This window comes from Sapajus apella, unplaced genomic scaffold (assembly GCF_009761245.1).
Source record: "Sapajus apella isolate SASKATOON/1434 unplaced genomic scaffold, GSC_monkey_1.0 scaffold11, whole genome shotgun sequence".
Lineage (NCBI taxonomy): Eukaryota > Metazoa > Chordata > Mammalia > Primates > Cebidae > Sapajus > Sapajus apella.
In genome coordinates, this window is record NW_022436951.1 from 33,117,919 (window position 1) to 33,139,767 (window position 21,849).

At 40.1% G+C, this 21,849-nt stretch overlaps 1 protein-coding gene and 1 long non-coding RNA gene across 9 annotated transcripts in view; one reads left to right on the plus strand and one right to left on the minus strand.

Annotated features, from left to right (window-relative positions):
• SEMA5A (semaphorin 5A) overlaps positions 1–21,849 on the plus strand; it is a 496,284-nt gene that overhangs the window by 267,547 nt on the left and 206,888 nt on the right. The window lies entirely within an intron of this gene.
• LOC116552386 lies at positions 12,579–13,317 on the minus strand. The gene is made up of 2 exons (XR_004269359.1): positions 13,231–13,317; positions 12,579–12,664 (listed from the first exon to the last, which is right to left on the minus strand). It is a non-coding gene; the product is annotated as an uncharacterized LOC116552386 (long non-coding RNA).

Genomic DNA, 21,849 nt, shown 5'->3' on the forward strand with positions numbered 1-21,849 from the left:
AAGTGCCAATTTCAGATAATCTCTTTGTTCATGCCTATGAGCATACACGTTTAGAAACAACCAGATCACTTCTTGAATGCTTTGCTTCTTAGAATTGTCTTCCATCAGATACTGTAAATCATCTCTCTCAAGTTCAAAGTTCCACAGATCTCTAGGGCATGGGCAAAATGCCACCAGTGTCTTTGCTAAAGCATCGCAAGTGTTGCCTTCACTCCACTTCCCAATAAGTTCCTCATTACCAGCTGAGACCTCATCAGTTGGGACTTGTTTGTTTCTATTACTATCAGCCTTTTGGTCAAAACCATTCAGTAAGTCTGTAAGACGTTCTAAACTTTCCCACATTTTCCTGTCGTCTTCTGTGCCCTCCAAACTGTTGCAGCCTCTGCTTGTTACTCAGTTCCAAAATTGCTTCCACATTTTCAGGTATGTTTATAGCAGTGCCTCACTCCTGGTAGCAACTTTCTTTATTAGTTCATTCTCATGCTGCTATAAAGAACTACCTGAGACTGGGTAATTTATGAAGAAAAGATGTTTAATTGACTCACTGTCTCACAGGCTTAACAGGAAGCATGGCCTGGAAGCCTCAGGAAATTTACAATCATGGCGGAAGGTAAAGGATATGCATGCATGTCTTCCCATGGGAGGAACAGAAGAGAGAGCAAGTGGACGGGGGAGTGCCACACACTTTTAAACCATCAGGTCTTGTGAGAATTCAGTCACTGTCATGAGAACAGCATGGGGGAAGTCTGTCACTGTGATCCAAACACCTTCCTCTAGGCCCCTCCCCTGACACTTGGTGGCTACAATTCAAAATGAGGTTGAGTTAGGGACAGAGAACAAAACCCTACCAACTTCCTTACGTTAAAAAGGAGAAAACAAATGTTCACAAATTATTTCTTGAATATGTGAAAATATAAAACCTAATTTTAGGAAGCAGGCCATCAGAAAATAGGCAAGGGGCTGGATTTGACCTCTATGGTTTGCCACTCTGATGTACATTGGAGAAGTCTGCTTCTTAGATCTCAATAACACTACCGCTCATATTTTGTCTGATTTTTTTTCTTTTCTGACCAGAAGTTCCAGGTAAAGCAAAGCTCTTTAACTTTGTCCTGGGGAAATCCTCCTTCCTCTCCCCATCCACACTTCAGAGTATGCCAAATCTGGGCTGTTGCCTTCTAGGTGTATTGGAAGTAACTCCAGTCAGTTATCAGTCAACCGGAGAATGTGCTTTCAGAGTGAATGCCATATTTCCAATCAGCCTCAACTTTCCCCAGCTCTCAATACATTTCATACTTCCTTTTCTGGCCAGGATCTAGAAAGAGTGGTTATTGTTTCTTATGGGACTTGCTCAAATTTGGGGTCATCTATTTCTGAATTGTCATTCTGTATAGACTTGTACTGTTACTGAATTGAGGGCCTCATAGATCACCCCCAGGTTCAATAATTCTCTGAGACTACAGGACTCAGTATATAGTCATAGGCACAGCTGTGATTTATTACAGTGAATGAAACGAAACAAAATCAGCAAAAGACAAGAAGTGCCTAGATGGATTATGGTGGAAATGAGGTGTGAGCTTCCCAGAGCCCTCTTCCAGTGGAATCACACCAGACACACTTAATCCTTCCATCAGCAAAATGTGACAATCGGAGGAGAGTGTTGTCTCCCAGAGGGGCTCAGTGTCCTGGGTTTCTCCTGGGGGCTGATCACACAGGCACCCTGTGCCTGGGATGTATTAAAATTCCAGACTCCGGGAAGGAAAGCAGATGCTAGCATAAACCACCTTGCATGTATTAATAATTGAGGCACAGTGAGCCATTTTTAACAGAGAATGGTGGAAACCTTCCTGACATCTGAGCTCCCAGACACCAGTTAAGGGGCCACCTTTATAAGCAGGCCTTTCTAGGATGACAGTCTCAGGCGTACTCTGCTAAGTCTCCTCTGTGCAGCTGTAAAAAGGGGACTGGAGATCATTGTCATATGGAATTTCATAACACTGGTTTCCTAACTCAGAAGTGAATGTGAGATCTAATTCTTATGTTTTGTATATGCAGATTTATTACATTTCATACTATGTACATATAAGTAGAGAGTATAAATAGATACACTTTTTAAAAATTTATAGAAACCTTAAGATCACCATCATATATAATCTTACATTTTATATTTTTTGCCTCTTTTGCTACTCTTATAAAAGCAATTATAATTATACTTCTATTTTAGTGTTAACAAGAATATTTTCATGAACATTATCTCCTTCCAACTCTGTCTCACCATTTTTTGGTAATTTCTCCCCATATTTTCAAGTGAGTACGCAACCTTAGACAGATGAGGCCATTTGCTCAAGGTTGCATAGCTAATAAAAACCAAGCCAGAACACACATACAGTTCTTGTGTTTCTTTAGGAATTCCACAGCCATCGCCGTGTCTTTCTACTGAGTCACATACAAGTCAGAACTCCAACACAATAGGTTGTTATTATTAACATCTGTTTCTGCTGCTTCCGTGCCTATAGGAGATCATGTATTTTCTACCCGGCCATCTCCTGCCTTCCATCTGGTGCCAAGGTGTCTCTGACAGGACTAGGGGATCAGGGAAGCAGGGTGCTAGTCTCAGTAATTTGTTGCAGGTGAGGATGTTGGCTGATTCAGTGTGATAACAAATTAGAGTCATGAGGCTCCCAGTCTCCCTCCCACAGATCTTCTCTCAGTTCATTTCCCCCATACATGTGCTGTGTACTGTTTCAGAGGGATGCCTTTATTTCAGCCTAAAGATCTTACAACCTGGAGGAACAAAAATATGTTTTGTCCTTAGCATCCAGGAGATAATTGTACGATGTAAATGTTGTATGCCTTCCTAGCTTTTTATCTGGAAATCGTCATCATTTCTAAAACAAAGAGAAATATACTTACTTTAAAAAAATTAGTATGTCTAAAACACAGATAGTAATTTATCCGCCAAATTATTAAGTGATTATGCATTCAAGCAGTTGGTGCTGATTAATTATCTATATACAAGGTAGCATTTAAAAAATTTATGGTAAATTAGAGCAATCTGTTGAAGTGTTGAAGGTGATTATTTATAAAGTGTGATGTAAATGAAACTTGCCACAGTGGAGGGAAAATAAATTCTTTATTAACATCTAATTATCGTTCACTCAATTCTGGATTCAATATGCCCTACCTGTATATCAGCTCTCATGGCCTGGGGACAATAGTATTTATTAGGATGGCATGTTTAGTTCCATCATAATTTAGGTCTATTCACACTCCAGATCAGTGCTATCGCATTACTATTTACTGACAAATTCTGAACTCTGTTGCCAAAAAAAGGATAAAAAGTAAGCTTTATACTTCCTTCCCTGGGAGTCTCATGACCCCATTTTCTGTGTTCTCCTCAGTGAATGGGTGGTCTTATCACTGTTTGTGCAGTCATCCTTCCAGACTGAATCGTTAACTGTGCACATCTTACACACACAGAAAATGTCTTATAAGTTCATGCTCTAGGTTTCCAAACTCAGCCTGTCTCAGTATTTTTATTGACTTGTTAAAAATATTTAAGAATCATCCCAAGTGAATCAGTTGATTGACAGCTTTAGGTTCTTAACAGATGAAATTTACCAATATAATATTTTCAAGGGCAAATAAGAAGCCCTACAATTGGTGCTAAATCCATCACCAACCAGGACGACAAGAACCAACTACATTTATCAAGAATGGGAAATACCATAGGTGTTTCAGAAGACATAAATCAGCATATTTACATGGCTCTAAAAATTTTAATCATATTTTTATTACTCAATTTATAATATTATGATACAGGATGTGATAGCTTAGCTTCCTTTAACAGATCCTGTCATGTTTGAAAAATTGTGCATGTTTTTGCATGCTACACTTTTGAAAAAAGCTTTTTATCCTGGAAAATTTCAACCACAGACAAAGGTAAAGAGAGTAGTGTAATAAAACCCTTTGTACTCAGCTGCCAGTTTAAAAAGTTATCCACATGTCCTGCAAATCTTGTTTGATCTCTTCCCTTACCCACTTCCCCCTTGCCCACCCTGGCCAGATATTATTCTGAGGTAGATCTCAGATGTGTCTTTTCATCTTTAACTATTTCAGTTGAATTCTATACTTTTGAGGTCTAGCTAATCAGAAAGAAGAGCAAAGAAAGGGACCAGGATAATCAGAGAAGCAGATGCCTTTTATCTGAGAAATGGTAGAAGGAACACTCTCTTTCAGAAACACTGGTCTGGAAGACCCAGGAGGAGGATTTCAGGGTCTGTAAATAAGAAAAGCACAGTAATTTGGAAACCAGTTAAGAATTTATCTCTGTGTCTTTAAGGCATAGACCCAGAACTAAAGAGTACACGGTATGGGGTGATTTATGTCAACTCAGTTTAAGGAAGAACTTCCTAAAGTAAAGTGGGCCAAAGATGCAATGAACTGTCACAAGGAATTGATGGTTTCAGCTAACCAGGGTTTTCAAGTGGATAGGGCAACAGCTTGGTAGCGTGATATAGAGGCGAGGTATAGGAGATTCAGATAAGATTTTTATGTCATGAGTTTTTCCAGAGCCAGAAGCCTACAAAGTGGCGGGCCTCTCAGCTGAAACTCTTCTAAGCTCCTATGTTAAATAAGAATCTAATCTTTTCTGAATGTGAAAGTCAGGTAAGAGCCTCATCCTACTGCTTGCAATGTGGACTTAGAGAGCTGTTCGAAGGTTTCGAGCTAGCAACCTAGAAATCCACCCTGATTCTGCTACTTTCTAGCTGGCAGACCTCTGTAAGTTATATTACATCTTCACTGAATCTCAGGCTTCTAATCTATACAATGGTATTTCAAGGGAGTCTTCTGAGAATTAAATTAGGTGCCTACTTAAAATCTCTCTCCTTCATTTGTACTGTTAGGTGTTTCACATTAGGTGTTCATATTTACTCGTCCAATTTCCAGAGCCTGCTGAACTTTCCATGTTGATAATGCTTTGGTAAAGTTGAGTTTGTATTTATTCAGCAGTCTGAACTTGGGGTACAGTGGTGAGTTACACAGGGTCTGGCCACAAGTTGGCTAGAGCTTGGTGGGCTTTCTGAGCTGGATAAGTAACCTTTATTACTCTAGGAGAAATAAGTTAATCATGCTTACTTTGTCCAGTCAAAAGAGAATAGATATAATTATTTCATTGCCATAATCTTCCTACATAAGGGTGAGAAGAAGTTGCTTAAAAGATAAAATATTGTTTTCTAATACTGTCTTAAGGGATCCAATAAAAGCTTCTACTTTAGCCTGAAATTACATTAAATAACAATGGCGTATTCAATAAGCATTACATCATTAGATTGATAGAGACTTTTAAAATGTGTAGTATCCAGTCATTTAGGGAGACATGGTCCTTTAGAGATTGTCACAAATAACAGGAAACCCTCCAGATCATTTATTTCTACTCGTTCTCATTACTAATAGTATTTAAAAGCAGAAGTTTGCCAAAAGACTTTATTTATAAGATACTTAGAAAGCACAGAAGCTGTCTTGTGCTTTAAAATGTGCCCTGGCTGACTCTGGCATCTCGTGTTTTCTGATATATCAAAATAAAACACAGAACCGTGGATAAGACTATTCTCTCCTTTGGAAACATCAACCTGTATTCAGAGACTAGAAGCATCCCTGCTATCCTAAAATGCCCTCGAGGCAGATGTAGCGCCAGCAGTGTTTGGAACTCATACAGTGTGGCATTGAGCATGGATGCCTTTTGTTCACAAACAGATTGGGAAATGTGAGATAAATGAATTTTTTCGTCATAAGTGGGAGAAAATGTGGGAGAGATTTGGAAGCAGGGCAGCCGTGGGGCAAAGAATGTTGAAATGCAGCAATTACTCTTTGGTCTTCCTCCGCAAAACACTGCCCTTCTCCCTCTAGCATTTTCCAGATGCCAGGCCCTCAACATGAAAACACGGTGCGCCTGCTGAGCCCTTGACATTCCCAAGAGTGCCTGGTGGAGAGCCAGCTAGGGCTTGCTGAATCCTGTGTCTGGAAGCCAGATTTTCAGGATAGGGAGAAAACGGGCTTCCAATGGCCTAAACAGAGGCTAAGTGTACAGCTCACTTGAACTTGGTTTAGCATAACCCAGAAGTAGCTGCTTGTTTTAATTTCCTTTTATTTGTCTTATTCATGAAGGAGGGATCCGTTGCCCTATGGTTATGGGGATTGCTGAACACAGGACGCCAGGCATTGGACAGACGAGATCAGCAATAGTTTATGAGTCACATATACTCACAGCCTGGAGGGGGAGGATACCGTACATCACGCAAAGCCACATGGGGGTCCCAGTGGAGAAGAGCTGAACATCGAAGGGCTGTGGGAGGCAGGCCTTACAGAGGAAGGAAGGGGGAATGCCTCTGGTTTCCACAAAAGGATGGGATTGACTTACTAGATAAATTACGCGGCTGGTAGGGAGCTGAAGCCCGCACCTCACAGATAGGCAGGAACTGGGCCTGGTCCTTCTACTGAGGAGGTTATTTGTCTAGAGCACCTCATCCACCCATCGAGGAGCCTCAGGAGGGGAATACGTAATTAGGCCCTCGGAGGCCCTCCCAGTTCATCCCAGATATTGAGGTAGCACATAACCACGGAGCTGAATTTTTGGCTCACACTGCAATGTCTGGCTGTGGTGTGGGTCTTTGGGGAATGTACTTATTTCATTCACAGCTGATCACTCACTCACAGTTTCAGTCATTCAATTCACATGTCAGAATTTTCCCTTTTATTCCTAAATATTAAAGTGGATATGCATTATAATGAAGATTCCCAAAGTAAGATTAGAAGGAATTTCAGATCAAAGTCAACCTCTGTTCACATCTTTGGGGTTTGAAACAAGGGATAATGTACTTAGTAGGTAAAGAAACTTGATTCTTGCCCACTGCACCCCCTTCGCATGTTTTACCTGACCCCCAAGTCAGCCAGCCCCTCACACTTTTGGGAGTGATGAATGTTTGTTGTCACTTAAGAACTATTGTCATTTTGCTTGGAAAGACACATTTTTTTATCCTCATATCTGATACATAAAATTATAAAACCAGAGATGCACTTCCATTGTATATCTTCATTCCTCGTTGCCAGGATCTACAAAGGGCAAACTGAACATGAATTCACCGGTGACCTCAGGATGGGAGGTGTCACTATGAGAATGCCATATTCCCAGCAACCTAGAATCCCAAAGCTGGGAACTTTAGGGTGTTTTCTACTCAAATGGTTCAGCTGACATCAGTTCTGCCTTCATTTCTTTATAAAATCATTCCCTGAGCATATGGCTATATTTTAATTTCAAGTGCTTGGTACATCTAGGATTTGCTTTGAACATATTGAAATAAAATGTGTTATTTACTTGGAGTCTAGATTGTTTAATGTTTTTTCACTTCCTCTTCATCCTTGCCTTCCTCTTTCCTTGGATTATTCTCACTTCCCCTCACCTTCCTGGCCTTCTTTTTCCTTTTTTCCCCCTCATTCTAGGCTCCCTCCTTTTTCTGTCTTTATTACAGCTCTGCAAATTTGATTCTTCGCTTATAGAAATGTATTTGACAAGTGTAAATGTTCTTAAATAGGGAATAATAGGTCCAAATAAAAACTAATGTGATCTATTTTAATGCTATGTTTTATTCTCTTCCTATCTTACGATATGGTTTCCAAATTAAACTTGAATTTGGATTCATTACAGACTCATGTTTCCTAAAAAGAAGGTAGGCACATAGCGACCATATGCGAGTTTCCACTCCTAAAATTAGTTTAATGACAACAACAAAAATAGATTTTCTAGCTAAATTCACTTCTTATCATTTCTGCAGGGAAGATGGGGAGAGATGAGGGGAATGTGTGTTTGAGAAAGGATACATCATCAGAGCTCTTTCAGATTTATTTCTAAATGGAGTGCACATTGAGGAATACCCAAGAGACAGAGGCAAAACTCAGCCATGAGAATGTCTTCTTTAGAATAGCTCATGTGGTTAAACTTTACATGTTATCAATGAGGATAACTTGCCTTCCACCATGTTATCACATGGCGAAATACAGATCATAGGCATTAAAACCCATGTTCTCTTTTATTTTGCAAGAACCTAAATTCACGTCATAGGTAAAGGTTGAATGGTAGAGTACAAGAGTTCTAATGACTTAGATCAGCAGTCCCCAGTCTTCTTGGCACCAGAGACCTGTTTCGTGGAAGACAGTTTTCCCACAGCGTAGTGGAGAGAGGGCAGGGGTTGGTTTGGGGATGAAACAGTTCCACCTCAGATGATCAGACATCAGTTGAGCCTCATAAGGAGTTCGTAACCTGGGTCCCTCACTGCAGTGCGCAGTTCACAATAGGGTTCATGCTCCTATGAGAACGTAATGCCGCTGCTGATGTGACAGGAAGGGGAACCCCAGCAGCAATGCTCACCTCCTGCTGTTAACTTCCTGCTGTTCGGTCTGGTTCCTATCAGACCAGGGACCAGGACCAGTCCACGGCCCGGGTGTTGGGGACCCGTGACTTAGATGACCTGGAGGACCGAGTGAAAAAGAATGGACCAATTTTCTTTCTTTCAATGACAACAAATTCTCAAAACTTCTTAATGCACAGAACCATTGTGGGTTTCTTCAAATATTGCAATAAGCAACTTAATATTCAGAACCGATTTTTTTTTGGCAGACACCTGTATCTTTTTTTTTCTACTGACAGAATGGATTAAGCTTTCCAAGTCATTTGGAATTCCTTAGGCATTTATTTAAAATTTTATTTTTAAATCTCCCCCAAAGCAAAGAATAATTTCTAGTGAACATGTGGGGAAATATTTGTTACTACAAACCTTTTAAGAATATTAAAAGCAAATTTTGCCCAGAAGCAGATTGCATTTCTGCCTTCCATTGTAGCTGTATTTCCAAGTGAAAGGCAGATAACAAAAGAATTAGAATGGGATTAAAAAGTCTTTTTTTAAAAAAAATAAGGGGGTATGGTCCAGTGGCTCACACCTATAATCCTAGCACTTTGGGAGGCCAAGGTGGTGGATCACCCGAGGTCAGGAGTTCCAGACTAGCCTGGCCAACATGGTGAAACACTGCCCCTACTAAAAATACAAAATTAGCCAGGTGTGGTGGTGAGCCCCTGTTCTTGGGAGGCCAAGGCATGAGAATTGCTTGAACCTGGGAGGCAGAGGTTGCAGTGAGCCGAGATCATGCCATTGCACTCCAGCCTGGGCCATCAGAGCAAAACTCTATCTTAGGAAAAAAGAAAAAGAAAAATAATAGTAGAAGTAATTACGTGGTTACCAATATCACAGGTTTACTACATGCAGACACCGGATTAAATGCTCCTTGTAAGCACTCCTTAATACTCACCAACACCCTTTGAGGTTGCTATTTTTATTATATTCAGTAACCAATGAGGAAAAATGAGGAATAGGGAAATAAAAAGACTTGACTAATTCTCATCGCCAGGATTCAGCCCCAGCTCTTTGTACCCCTGGATAACCTAAGGGTGATTAGGGCAAGACTTCTTCCTTTGTCTTGTACACATCAGGATAGAGGGAGACTCGGGGCATTGAGGTACTGGGCTTTGAGCCTGCAAGTGGAGCAGACAGAATGATAGACAGGCCTGTGGGCTCCTGTGGCCTCGCTGAAGGACAGCATGCCTGGTTGGCTACTGGTCCTCAGTAGGTAACCTAAATCCAATCCCAAGACCAAGTAAGTTTGATCAATACATTTGTAACCCAATAGCTAAGATTTTCATTGCATAGTAAACTTTTGGTTCACTGAGCCTTTTAAGAACTTACATGAAAATACAGAGCTATGACTCAAGCTTGCATTTGAGATCCTATTTGAAGGGACGATGGTAAGGCTTATAACTTCTCTCGATATTGTTTTCAAATCAATGGAAAGGCTTGTTTTCGTATTTTAGTAATATGCCATCTGACAGTTCTTCCCCCTAGTGTTTCTTCTCAGTGAGTTTTCAGCATTTAGTCCAAATGTGTATTCAGCAGGTCGAAATCTTAGCCTGTTTGCACTGGGTGCTGGCAGCTAGGTGTAGGGTGTAGTGATATCATTTACAGCCTTGAAGGCAGGAAACAAAGCATCCAACACCCTACTTGCCCTTTACTAGGCTTCCCTCTGCCTCCTGAGGCCTCAGGTGCTGGGTACAGAGTTGTCTGGGAGCTGACTTACCCAGCACAACCTGTGTTCTCTGTTCCTGGGCTTTGCTGAACCCTCCCATGAATGCCCCTTGGTCTGGTTGTAATAAAACATCTCCAAGCTCTGAACACCACTATTATCCATGTAATGGTGGTTCTAGTGCTGGAGGTTCTGAACCACTACCAGTGCCTTATGACCAAGCGGCAAGGGGAAGAGATGAGGGGACATCACCTATATTAAACATTACTCACTGACCTCATCTGTCAGAAGCAGAAACTATAATCTTTTTCGTAGAGCAAAATAGAATCCCAGTCCTTAGTATAAACCACACATTTTGTGTTGAAGCTGACTGTTTTCATGGTCATTTTCCAGAGTGACATGGGAGCTTTCATTTCATTTGATCTACTTTGAGTGACATTTAATGTAGGATGGAAAAAAAAAGATCGCTACAGTTAGTTTATAACAGTTTTGCCAGATGTGTTGAGCTTTACTTTTCCACTTAGAATTGTTGCGTGGCCATTTCCCAATATAATGGCACATGTACCATGTGTCCTGCTGATGGTAAAAGGTGAGCTAATTTCCACCCAAGGAGCAATTGAAATCCCTCCAATACTAGACGTTAGGAGAAGGTCGTAGAGATACTAGGTAAAGAGTTTTCTCTGTGTTTATTACCTCGCAGTGGAGTCATCTCTGGATTATTGCCAGATGTAAAACTCTTCAAGGGCCAGGTGGCAACTCCCACCACCCTGGCTAAGCCACACTCACCCAGTGTACTAGCAAATTCCTTTATGCTAGGAATAAGCTCTCCAGTTGGTGATGCAGACAGATTCCAGCTCCAACTATTTCTGCTAAATTACTTTGCTTGAAAGTTTATACAGTGCCTCCCTAACTATCTCATTAAATCTCATAACAATTTTATGAACCAAGAAGGGCAGAGATTATTATTCACATCATGTAGATATGCAAGATGAATTTGAGAAATAAATGCCAAGTGGTTTGCTGCATCTTCATGCTAATCTTGAACTTATGTTCTTAAAACCAGGTTCACCTGATAACAAATGTGATGACGCTCTCGCCTTGAAATTCCTACCTTCAGACAGAGAGTTTCTAAAAGTAGACTTACTGCATCTTTTCAGACCCCTAGCTTATTCCTTCCTTCAGCACATTTCATCAGGATCTCCTGTGGGGCAGTCAGACTTCCAAGTGCAGGAAATCGTGTTGAACCAAGGGGAGGACTTTTCTTAGCAGGGTTATTATAATTGGTGGAGACATTTTATCAATTAATAGTTAAGAAAAGTGTGAGAAAGTGGTGCGTGTGCTGCCAAGAATTCAAATGCCGCGATGTGATAGAAAATATTTGCAAAGTTCTTGTAGATAGGGTGGTCAGGAATGGTCTACTTATACTGAAGGGCGGTTGAGTCAATATCTGAGTAGCGAGGAGTCAGGTGCGGGTGAGGAAAAGCACTTTTGGGGAAGAGAGATCAGTGAATACAAAGGTTTGGAAGAAGGAATGATGGATAAGGCTAAAGCAATCTAGGGAGGTTTAAAGTTGCTGAATTACGGGGCTCAAGGCATAGAGGGATGGTGACACACGTGGTCAGAGAGATCGGGGTAGAAGCTCCGCAAGCTTTGTGTTTCAGGCCCAAGACTTTGAATTGTGTTTTGGGTACATATCTAGCTGGCAAGCTGCTTGAAGGTATTAAACATCATCTGTTTTTTTTTTAAAGACACTTTTGGATGAGTTGTAGAGGGGAGAGTTATAATGTGGCAAAGTTGGAGGAAGGACACCCATTAGGAAATTATATTAGTATTTAGGCACGAGGTGCTGGTAGATAAATGGATGCATTTGGAAAGTTTTTTTGTTTTTTACAGTCAACATGATTTGCTGGTGGATTGGATGTTGGCAGTGAGGCAAAAAGGAGAAAACTTAACAATGACTTGTGTACCTTTCATCAGAGCAACTGAGTGGGTAGTAATATGGGTGACACTAAGGGAGAAGCAAGTTGGGAGGCAGAGATGGAAATTGTGGCTGGTGATTTGCATGCGTTATGTTTGAGATGCCTTTGGATATACCAAGGAGTATATCCAGGCGATAGATGGAAGAATTAATAGCTTCCAGCAATGAACAGGAATGCAGGTATGTTGTACTGATGGTGTTTGGTGTCATAAAACCAGGTAATGCTACCCAGGGAGGAAGGTACAGAGAAAAGTGAAAGGTCCTAGGCAGATGCCAAGGCCATGCCACCACTTAGAGAAAACACAGTTTAGTCTGCTAAAGGAGACTGAGAAGGAGCAGCTAGTGATGAGGAAGAATACCGAGACAGTATGAGCCATGGGAAGAAGGTGGTCATTGAAAGAATGCTTAGATTGTCAAATGCTACAATGGACATTCTGTTCTGTTCTTCAGGAAAATGAGCTGCAGTGTATTCTCATGATCTCCATATCATGGTGTCCATATGCCTTTGTGTTACAGTAGATCAGATCGTTTCTCATTCTTAACAAAGCTAATTCATATAAGCTTTTTTTTTTTTTTTTTTAAGTTGAAAAACCATTTATTTCACTGGAAAGAAAAAAGTGTTCCCATGTTCTAGGTCCATCCTTTGGACAAAAAAGAGACCCAGGGGCAGTGAGACTCTCACCAAGGTCATTCCCAAATCCAAGAGCCACAGGAGGCAGGAGGCAGGGAGGAGACAGCACAGCCCCCACCACAGTTTCGGCACACATTGAGACCTGCTGGGAGAACAGAACATGAATGGGAAGCTACAGAAGTATTGAAGGACAGAACAGGAAAACGGGCAGGAGGAAAGGAAAGTAAAGGAAGAGAAGGTCTGAACTTAGCAAGGTGAATTAAGGTCCCCGGTTCCTGAGGGACTGAGCGCACAGAGCCGAGAACGTCCCAGAGATGGGGTACCACGAAGGGTGTATTCTTATGCACAACCGCAGCTTGGAATTTCAGCCCACACACATCCCACCTCAAGCTTTAAAAGGCTGAGTACCGTGCTCGATCCGCATACTGCTCCCGCTCATACTGGGCCATGTTGTACAGAGAATTCTGTGCGGCTGCCGAAGCTTGGGACAACTCACTTAGTCATCCTTAGTTATACCCATAATGTCATCAGCACCTTGGTGTGGACCCTGCATGTTGACCAGCTATGACAAATGCAGATAGATGATTGTGTGAGCAATTGTAAGTGACTTCTTGTTCCATTCCCATCCCCTCAGAAGAACAAAAGTCAAAACAAACAAAACATCTGAGCCACACTTACGTCACTGTATCTCCTTTGTTCCCAAGCAAAGACATATAAAAGTCAAGATAAGGAATGCTTTGTCTTTATCTCCAAACTAACTTCTTTCCTGAAGAGTAGAATAGCTTTTCATACTGTCATCATTTGGATGGAGCTCCTTAAACTCACCTCAGCGCTCAGATTCAAAACCTTTTGTCCATAACAGTGGATGCATTTGCTAGTTCCCCATTCTCATCGAATGGCCCCTAAATGTGCACCTATACTGTTCTTTCCAGTATACAGCTTACAATGGATTCAGCCTTATTCGGGCTTCTTGAATTCAGCCTCGTTGTCTTATCGCCATGGGCTTCAACTAGCTAATGTTCTTTTATTAATTGCATTCTGTCGTCTCGTACATTCTATCCCTTTTCCTCAAGTTATCCTTCTAAACTGCACAGCTGATCACATTTGCATCTTAGCTCCTTTGCTTGCTTTCTGGCCTTGGGCAGCTGTTTGTAGTGCTCTGTGTTCTCCATTTCTCCTGCCTCCTACTGTGGTTTCTGGCTTAATATATGTAAGCTATGACATTACCTTACTGCTTACAACACTCAAATGTAAACATAATTCTATTTTCAAACAACAGCATGTAAGAAACACCATGGTCTGAACTTTTCTATTTTTCCAGTTTCCAGATCTGTTTATTCTTCACCAATCCTTGTGGAATTCAGCCATTCACACTTCTTGCAGTTTCATGAACATGAGATGTTTTTCCACTTCTTATAGACTTTGCACATCCTGGTACCTGTTTTCAGCAGGCATATGTCTCTCTCATCTACCAGAAGAACTTCTATGTTCCTTCTATTCCTGCTCAGATGGCTGCAGGGCTGGGCATCTCTGTGTTAGCCTCCATTTTCTCTACAAACATGTTTTTCTCTCTATGTTCTTACAGTATATATCTTTACTTCTCAAATTGTATCACAATTATCTTTTTCTCTTGCCTTTTCTAGGCTGAGAATTTCTAAGATACAGCAGGCTTTAGAAAAGCTCATATTGTATCCCAAATTCTGTTACATAATAGGTGTTTGGTAAATATTAGTTGAATACATTTATAAGTTCCACTGGACTACATAGGAATATTAGTAGAGAGTTAACACTTGCTGTTTTGTGATGTTTTCTTGGCATAGAACCAATCCAGTGATTACATATAGTTGACATAGGGTTTCTATTTCTATTTCCTATGTTGTGAGTCTATTGATACTAAACATTACTGAACCTCAAGGAATGTCCTTAATGCTGTTAGGTGTGAGAGGAGCAAAGTTAACTGAGGATGATCATACTATAATAATTTTGTTTGTCATTCATGTAAAGGCAATAGAGAAGCTACTTCCTAATGCTGAGTTTCTTTCTCCTGAGACTCATCATTCTTTAAAGGGAAAGTAGAGATTGGCATAGATGGCTCAGGGAGGAGTTCTTTTGGTGATAACCAGAGTCAGATTCCTTGAAAAGGTAAGATGTTGAGATGTTTTTGTACTGCATTTGGAGTAGTTACATTTGTATTTTTATAGGTTCTATTAAAATTGGGTAATGAAGCACTATATGTTTGTCAAATCACCTGGATAGTATATTAGTACGAACATAAATCTAACAGATTATAATAATGTTTGTCAAAACATCATAGGAGGTAGACCAATCAAAATGGTTCTAAAGATCGATACAGTCTTTGAATATGCAAATAGAATGATGAGCATATTGGGGCCAGAGATAGTTTCCAAAACCGGAAATCATTTCTAAATTAAAAAGCAGTTAAATATTTTATAATTGCTGTTTGAATGTATGTGTATGTGGCTTGATTTTCACAGCTACAATAATCCTAGGAGAATAACTGAAGAGACTTAATTATCCATCACCACAACTCATTAAATCAGTTGTCCTTGAATGAAAGCTCATATAGACAAATATGGAAGAAAGTTATCATACTTGGGAAAACAAAGAAGAAAAAATAGTTTTTCTTAATTATTCACCCTGATAAGAGCTCTAAGAATTAAGCAGTGAGGCAGGCAGCTCTGTTAGCATTACTTATTTCAGACATATTAGAGCTTTTCTGGGGTATGATCATCCGAGAAAGCATTGAATTTAAAAGGCAGTATTTACCCATTGCCTGTGTGGTAGCATAGGGAGGAATGTTTGGCTCTTCCATGACTTGTCGTGTTATTGTCAGCCCTGAGACTATTTAGGGAGACTCTAATGAGGTGGATACTGTAGTGTGAACACAGTAGGGGGATAATGAGGCTGGGGATGAGGAAGAGTTGTGTTCTGGGAAAGGGCCGGTCAAAAAGCAGGGAGCTAGCCCATGCAAAAGGCTGAGTTCCCAAGAGTGTACCAGGCCCTTATCTTCATCTCTTCCATGGTTCTTCACACCTCCCCAGGGTGTACCTGTTCTGTGCTGTATGAGAAAGGGCTTGGCCTTTATATTCCATATGGGAAACTTGGAACCCTCTTTCACCATAAAGGAGGGATATGGAATCTTAGAATCTTAAATTGGAAGTTCAAGTGTACTTTCTTGGCCGTGCCTGCATAATGGATGGATCTGTCATAGCATCTCAGGCACAATTGACCTCCATGCTATCAGCTTACAGAATGTCTCTGTGGGATAGTTTTTGCTGTATTCTCTTAATTCAACATGACCGCTTTGGAAATATAATTTAGTTTGAATTTTCTATGTATAGTTTAGTGATCTTTATCCACATGTCATATGTCAGATTATAGGATGCTATCCATGCTTATTCATGCATGCCCTTTGTCTTTACCTCTGTTATTATTTCAAGTGGGTTTGGATAATTACACAAAATTGCAGAATAGTAAGACTATTCTCAGTTAGGTTTACTTTTGTGTTTTCCATGTACCTGCAGAGCTCAGATTGCAGGGCAGGAATCGGGAGAAGCTTTCAAATCGATGATTGTATGAAATCAACATTGAAATCATAACAACTATTTTGAAATCTAAGTAACGAAGATGTGAAGTTGTGTGTTCTCTAGAAAAACCATTTCATTCCCCATTTTCCCACCAAGGTCCTTTTTGCCTTTTAAAAGCAGCACATTATATTTTTTCTGATAATTTCAAAGCAAGCAAACTCAAATCTGTTAATAGAACTCTGGTGAGTCGTGAAGGAATTAGGAATCTGGGAGATCCTGCCAACTCCTTCACTAAAAGAAGAGTCCACAGCACATGGTAGTTAAGATTGTGGATGTTGGAGCCAGGATGGCCAGACTTCATCATCCTAGGCCATCTATTTAAAAGCCCAGTCATCTTTGGCAAGATGCTTAGCCCCTTTCTACCTACTTTGTAAGATGAATATAATACTAGTACCTAGTATTGGTACTAGTCCTAGGTTGATGGGAAGGTAGAGTTAGTTATGATGGGCTGGGCGTGGTGGTTCATGCCTGTAATCCCAGCACTTTCAGAGGCCAAGGCAGGCAGATCACGAGGCCAGGAGATCGAGACCATCCTGGCCAACATAGTGAAACCCCATCTCTCCTAAAAATACAAAATTTAGCTGGACGTGGGGGTGTGTTCCTGTAATCCCAGCTACTCGAAAGGCCGAGATGAGACAATCGCTTGAACCAGGGAGTTGGAGGTTGCTGTGAGTCAACACTGTGCCACTGCACTCCAGCCTGTCCAGTCCAGCCACAGGGTGAGACTCTGTCTCAAAAAAAAAAAAAATTTTTTTTGATGGGCAGAAGAGCACTAGCCATCTTCCGCATCAGTAATTGGTTCATTCTCATCTCTGAGCATGCATGCACTCCTTTGGGCTAATTTTCCCTATATGTCTTGCTAGCAGCTCTTTTAGGCTATTGTACTGTCACACATTGTCTGATTCCAGGATTCTATTGCTGCTTTGCTTCTCTATTATAGTTACACTTGGAAACATTGTGTCCACTCCAGATTGATTGATGGCTTTCTGCACATTGCCTCTGGTTAATCTCACAGTGCTGATCTAAATGTTGGTAGTCGTGACTCATAGTCATAGTCAAAACTTGAGAATCAGAGTCATACATAAAGTGTTTTTAAAAATAACATTGAAGTTTTGCTGTTGATATTGTGAATTATAATTGAGACACAGTACAGCTGAAACTTTAGTGTAAATCCTGAAGTTGGCTGATTAAGGGAGAAATGCTATCCCTCTTCAAAGGTTGGAGATGGAATTAATATTGGCTTTTAATAGCATGGCTCTTTTCATAATGTTGCTCAAATGTGATGTCTTAGCACTTTTTCTGCTATTAGACTAACACAGGCTGGGTAATTTATACACAGTATTACTTTATTTAACTCATGGTTCTGGAGGCTGTGAGGTCCAAGAGTTTGGTGCCAGCTTCTGACTAGGGTCATCCACTGATGAAAGGCATCAAATAAAGAAAGCTCATGAGACAGAGGGAGAAAACTAGCCCAAATTTATCTTTTTTGTCAGAAACCCACTCTAGTTATAACTAACCCACTCCTGTGATGATGGAGTTAACCCATTTAGTAGGGCAGAGCTCTCAAAACGTAAATTTTGGAGGGACATTAAAAACCTTAGCATGTGAAAATCTAAGAAAAATGCAAGACACATAAGAAAAATACACTAACAAATAGATAACAAGTTGTCTATTTGTTAGTGTATTTTTCTTATGTTTTTCCACTTTCAAATTACAACGTCTTTAGCTTTGCTAAATGTCCTGAAGTCAAGAGTTGTAAGTTTTCTCTCATTTTTAAATTTATGTTTGTATCATTCTTATATAATCTTATTGGCTTGACTCAGGACACGGAATTCTAAACAAATAAATCAGTATTATATTACTTTGAAAGATAAGTTTTTGTACTGAACTACTTTGAATTCCTACGGTTTTAGAGGTAACTTTAATGTGATTCATAAGATTTTGTTTGGTTGTTTTTTGCTTTGAAAATCCAGAATGTATTGCCAATGAACTAAAGCATATTTGATTTAAAAGTGTGATGATCAAAACACTGTATGAATTCGGTCTTTTTTCTTGAACTACTCTGTTATTTTGGAAGTAGATTCACTGTCTTATTATTCTTTCTTTAAACAGGATTGTAAAGGTAGTTTTATTTAAGGTTAAAGTTACTTATGGGGGTAGAAAGAAAGCAGTCCAGAATTGTATGTGGCATTCAGTCCAAACCCAGCTTAAGGAATGGGTACAAATTAGTCTCATATTATAGATTAGGCAGACTTGTGCTACTGCTGTCCACCCACACATCTACATGATTAAAAGGCAGTGCCCTTCCCACTGCTAAATAGCTGGCTACCCATCCCTTCTGTCTTTCTATTGTCCCTGCTTAATTCAGGCTCTCAAAGCCTTCCTGCTGGTTGCCTGCGATGACCTCTACACTACTCTCCTAATATTCACCCCTACAGCCACCCTGCCTTCCATGTCTTCTCATACCTGCAGCGAAGTCTTTCTCAATTACTATTCTCATCATGCCAGTATATTGCTTAAAATTGTATTCATGGCTTTTCTTCAGCTCATGAAAAATAAATGTGAGCTCCACTTAGCATGGTTCAGGAGGCCCGTCCTGAGCTGTATATCAGCGTGTAGTCACAGACCTCTCTGATCCCCACCCTGGCATCCTGTTCTCCAGCTTAGATGTCCTTTCTTCCCACGTCAGGGCTTTGCACTGGCTTATTCCTCTACTTTTCTTGAACATCTACTCTTCCACGTATTCTCTCATTGATCAGTTTCTTCAAGATCCAGCTCAAACTTTGACCCCCCTAAGAAACTTTCCTTCATCCATATTCAGATCCTCACATCTGGGTTGAGTTTTTCCCTTCAGGATGCCCGAGATCACAGCATGGTTTTCCCAAGAGCTCTTTGATATCAACGATTACGTCTTTCCTATATATGGTGTAGGGCAGGAAGAAATAATTTTCCCTCAACTCTTCTAAATTCTCAGCTGGGCCTTTGTAACAAAAGATGTATTAACAATAGTAAAACAAACAATTTTTTTTTTTTTTTTTTTTTTTTTTTGAGACCGAGTTTCGCTCTTGTTACCCAGGCTGGAGTGCAATGGCGTGATCTCGGCTTACCACAACCTCCGCCTCCTGGGTTCAGGCAGTTCTCCTGCCTCAGCCTCCTGAGTAGCTGGGATTACAGGTATGCACCACCATGCCCAGCTAATTTTTTGTATTTTTAGTAGAGACGGGGTTTCACCATGTTGACCAGGATGGTCTCAATCTCTTGACCTCATGATCCACCCGCCTCGGCCTCCCAAAGTGCTGGGATTACAGGCATGAGCCACCACACCTGGCCCACAAACAAGTTTTAAAAATATGTTTATCCCTTCTACACATGGGAGATATGTAGGGAAATGACATCTCAAAGAGATGTCTTAGAATTCAGGCTTAAATACCATCTTCAGCTAGATCAAAGAAAGAAGGGTGTGGGAGTGGCAAGTAATGGCAGCATGGCCAGAAATGGCATAATTAACAGGAGTAAGATTTGTTGTGCACATTTAAGTCAGGGCCTTCTCCATTGACTTATCTTGTGACTTAGGATCATCTTTCTCTTCCTGGTACAGTAAGGGAAACACCCTTACAAATAGAGATTTCCTTTATAGGAGTAAGTTTACCTTACAAAAAGAGAACTTCTACTCTGTTTTCGGAGCTTCTCCTGTGTCTATTCTTTCTCAAAATAATCAGTTCAAAATAATCTCATGACAAAGGCATATCTTGGGATGACATCTTCTGATTTCCTACAGTGAGCCTGGCTCAGATGTTTGGCAGACACACAGATGTTAACACATCCTTCTCATGCTCCTAAACTCAGTTGGGTGTGACTGTGTTCATGGGTGTAATTCATGTGTATGTATGCGGTTATTAGTTTTCTATGACTGCTGTGACAAATTACCATGAACTTGCTGGGTTAGAGCAACAGACATTTATTCTCTCATAGTTTTGGAGGCTAGGAGTCTGAAATATTTCTTATGGGACTAAAATCAAGGGGTCCTCTGAGCCACACTCCCTCCAGAAGTTCCTGGGGAAGAATCTCTGTTGGCTTCGGTGGCTGCCAGCCTCCTTGACTTGAGGGTCCTTCATCCCAACCTCTGCTTCCACGGCCACATTTTCTTCTCGGCTGTGTGCTCCACATCATCCTCTGCCTGCTTCATATGAGGATGCATTCAGCGATGTTGCTGCCTGGCTAATACAGGATAATGTCTCCATCTCAAGATCCTTAATTTAATATCTTCAGTTTTGTTTTGTTTTGTTTTGTTTTTCCTGCCACATGAGGTAATATTTACAGGTTGCAGAGATGATGATGGATATCTTTTAAGGGACCAGTATTCATTCTATTTCAATGTCCCACCCTCAGATATACACAAATTTGGGTTTCTAAGCCCTAATTGGTTGTCGGCAATTAATTTATTTCAAAATCAAATTCCTCTCATAGGAAATTGGGTAAAGTTATAGCATTTGGCAATTAGTTGCCAACCCTGGCAAATCATATAACATAAGGACTGATTAAAATAGATAGAAGGGAAGGAGTGCCTGATGTTCCCTTCATTTTGTTGTAAAATTATCACAAATCAATTGTCAATCAAAATATCTCAGGTTTAACAGACATTAAAAATCCACCAACTCTTATTCTCACACTTGAAATGCTTTTGGACTTTGTTCTTAGATGGAGCTCTTTCTCATCAAAGATTTTAATAATAATAATGACAATATTTTAGGACATTCTGGCATGTAAATGAGCAAATTATAGAAGAGAGAAAAATGTTTGTAGAAATAAATGGTGAGACCACACAATTGCTGTTTAATGCTAAATTATTTATTTGATTTAATAAGTTTAAGCAGGCATTAAGTTATGAGAGTGTTAAATATTAACTAGTTCATGAATGTATCAATCACGTTCACTAACTGCTCATTTAATATTATGATAATTTGATAAATAATGTGTTTCCTGAACAGAGTATATTATCCTGTTACACATTTTATTTAAAGTAAGCATGAACAATGACTACCCAAGCTTACACTAGAAAACAAATTTTCATGTTCATTTCTTTTAGCTGAAAACCAAAACTTATGGAAATCATGCTGAAAAGGTTCATAAGAAGGGCTTTGCATATATCTTGAGATCTGGAAAATAGATCAATATGTTCTCAAGCTGGAAGTAAAGCCAATCTTTGTTGACTTTGATAGGATGTATCTCAGGAAGTAAGCATTTTTAACTTGAATAATGAATAAATTCTGAGTGGTTCCATGAGTATAAAACAATTCCCCAGGAAGCATTCATAATCTGGGTTTTGTAAGTGCTCCAGTGAATCTAGTGCATAGATATTAACTCAGAACTCTAGAGAACAGTAATCAGGTATGAAGTGTTGTTTGTTTTCATGAAGCTAGTTTCTGAAGAATAGAAAAATAGAAAAGATTTATGGAAAAACTGAAAGCAAACACACGTATATTTACATCAATATTGGCTATTAGGCT